We start from the raw sequence: 3,235 nt of genomic DNA, 5'->3' as shown, positions 1-3,235 counted from the left end.
AAATCTATATAAAAAAAATTTTACAAGCGCCATCAGTGGCAAAAAAAAGCCCTAAATTGTATAAAATTTGCCCTGTGAATACGGGTGCTGGTTTCGTTAACTCCTCAGACATTTGCCCAAATATATGAAAATACTTTTGTCTAATGGCTAAGAAAAGGATGAAACTTAATGAATTGTGTTAAAATTAAAATAATTCCTCAGCCATTTGCCACGATTATTTTAATTCATTATGGAAAATATAGCTGAGGAATTAATGAAAATTACTAACTAATTTATTTGGCTACCTAAATTATTTAGTAATCTTCACCAATTCCTAAACTATATTTCCCATAAAAACGATTATAACCCCGCTCTATAGCCGTATACATGAACTATTTCTTCCATAGTGCTATGGCATAGAACTTGTGTCACTATATCTAACTAGAAATTTACTAGAAAATGGCCGCCGAGGACTATGTTGAAAAAATGCTGCATGCATTAATTCAAGCAACAAACATTGAAATATCTTTGGCAAGTAGCGAACAGTCAACAAAACATAGATTATATAGAAAATCTACTTACCGGTGAAAGAATCACCATATTATACGTTTTATCCGGTATTATTCATAGAACCCGCGTATTATACAAAACGCGTATAAAATTCGAAAATCCAAGAGAGCCAATGGGTGCATTCCTTTAATAAAAATTTTTTTTTCATTTTGCAATTTCGCCCTGTTATACCGGCCAAAATTTTATAGGAAAAAGCTGTTTCTTGTAGTGGCAGTACAGGCACATGACATTATTTTTTTTGGCTTCCAATTATTAGATGGATAACTGTTCAATGTTAATATCAAACTGAAATAAATGAAAAATTGACTTGTTGTGATTGTTTGTTATTGTCACATAGCTCGTACCACACATTATCGTAAACTGTAAAGCCTGGAATATTGCATAGAGAAATTTATCACTTTTGTCGTTGTTTCTGTTTCTAGTTTTTAGTCGGTATTACAGGGCGAAATTGCATAACGAAAAAAAAATTTTTTTTAAAGGAATGCACTCAATGGTCGATATCCCCAATATATGTAGGAGCCGCGCAAATTCAAACTGCTACGGCGTCAAGTTATATGAATCAAGGTCTGTAGATTAATAAGACGGCTGCACCCGTATTCACGGGGCAAAATTGTTCTCATTAGGGCTTTTTTTTTCCGCTGATGGCACTTGACAAAATTTTTTTTATATAGATTTCATATAGAAAAGCTTCACAAACGCCACCATCGGAAAAAAAACGCCCTAATGAGAACATCCTCTGAATACGGGTGCTGGGATCAGGTCGTCGCACAAGCACCAAACATGGCCGACTTTTAGGCGCGCATTATTTAAACCATCTTTATAGCTTACATCTGGTCTATAACAGAAACAGTATATAACAAGAAGTTAACACTTAATTTTTTAACATAAATAGTTGTAAAAAAGTGAAACAAAAGTTACTCGAAAAATATAATTGTTTCTTTTTTAATATAAAAATAAAATAATCGAATACAATTTTTTATCTGACAACAAAATATATTTTTCTGGCTTCAGTAGGCTTTTGCCTGTCGCATACTATGAATAAGTAAATAAAATAACTCAATTAAAAGGTTTTTTAAAAATGGACAATTTTTCGAATACATTAAGAAGCTTGTTAAACTTGTTTTTAATTTTTTCTCGTTGTCTTTCTGACTGTATCCTTTTTTCTTATTCAACTCGTAATTCACAGTCTAAACTAATATTTATTTTCTTTAAGCTTTCTACTTCCTAGTTTAAACTCGAAATTTCATGGTGATGAAGACGATGTTGATTTTGAAGCATGAAATTAAATTTAATAACTCCTTTATTATATTTTTTAATTATTTCTGCTTGTAATTCATCAGCAAGAATTGATAAAAAACTGTTGAAAGTATCAGGATAAATATATTATGAGTAAAAATTGATACTAAATGATCCTCATCTAAGTTTACTAGTGGCAATTCAATCTGCTGCTCATCACTTGGTAAAGATTTGGTATTATTAGACTTTGGTAACTTGAATAAACTCTTTTTGTTGTCAGTGGTATATTCATCTATAATTACATCAAGCAATGGTCTGGAAAAAGATTTACCTAAGTTTATTGTTGACAACTGCTTTAGTGATTCAAATGAAGTCCAACTAACATCATGTACTAAAAAAAAATAACTATTAATATTTTTTTATCAAGACAACTTTAATATAAGTTAAAATTCAATGTTTATTCTCACTCACGTTACTTTTATTTTGGTGGATTTTACTCAAATAATCTAACAAAACATCACCAAACAAAGTTGGTACTGCATTTGGTTTTAATTTTTTTTGAGCCATCCTGACGATGTTGTTCATATTGAGATTCATCATAATGGATTTTCATAAATATATCTGTGAATATCAATATTTTTTAACTAGTAAACTAATAATTTTGATCAGAAAAAAGAAAATTATGTGAAGAAATAAACTTACCTCACATAACCTTGAGCTTGGTTTTATTTGGCTCACACCAGCACCAGTAGATCATTTTCGACGACGATCTGAATCTCAGCACCCGTATTCAGAGGATGTTCTCATTAGGGCTTTTTTTTCCGATGGCGGCGCTTGTGAACTTTTTATATAGATTTTACATAGAAAAGCTTCACAAGCGCCACCATCGGAAAAAAAACGCCCTAATGAGAACATCCTCTGAATACGGGTGCTGGGGAAAGCAACCGATCGCACAACATTGACGTACAATATTTATTCAATAAATAAATGATTAAATTTTCAATTGGAAATTTTTTTGACATGCCATACACTGTTTGTTTACATTATGTGGTAAACATTAGTAGTGGAGAATAGCACCAAACATGGCTGATCGCGCATGCGCATTGAGTCATGCGACGACCTGATCCCAGCCGTCTATAAGTCTATTAATCTACAGACCTTGATATGAATTGCAGTCACAAAATAAATGATTAAAATTTTTTTTTGCATCTGTAATCATCATTAATGATCAATATATTAATATGAAATAAAATAATAATAAGAATATTAATGTTTATAAAATATTATTGAATAAAATAACCTGAACGAATTTTTTTTTTTCTTTTTCTTATAAGTAAAATATAATTATGATAGTATATTAATTTAACTTTGTCTATTTGAATATAAAAGTACTAATATTATCACACAAATTGCATTTATAATTAAATATCAAGTATCTATAATTAACAAA

General features: G+C 30.4%; 1 long non-coding RNA gene across 2 annotated transcripts; it reads right to left on the bottom strand.

Annotated features, from left to right (window-relative positions):
* Window positions 1-1,532: 1,532 nt before the first annotated feature.
* LOC122857517 lies at window positions 1,533-2,595 on the bottom strand. 2 transcript variants are annotated; one of them, XR_006374205.1, is made up of 3 exons: window positions 2,493-2,595; window positions 2,257-2,406; window positions 1,533-2,176 (listed from the first exon to the last, which is right to left on the bottom strand). It is a non-coding gene; the product is annotated as an uncharacterized LOC122857517 (long non-coding RNA). The 2 variants fall into 2 exon arrangements; XR_006374206.1 differs by having other exon boundaries at window positions 2,488-2,553.
* Between the last annotated feature and the right edge of the window lie 640 nt (window positions 2,596-3,235).

This window comes from Aphidius gifuensis, linkage group LG5 (assembly GCF_014905175.1).
Source record: "Aphidius gifuensis isolate YNYX2018 linkage group LG5, ASM1490517v1, whole genome shotgun sequence".
In the NCBI taxonomy this organism is placed as follows: domain Eukaryota; kingdom Metazoa; phylum Arthropoda; class Insecta; order Hymenoptera; family Braconidae; genus Aphidius; species Aphidius gifuensis.
The sequence above is the reverse complement of the archived record's forward strand: the minus strand, read 5'-3'. Positions and strand labels throughout refer to the sequence as shown.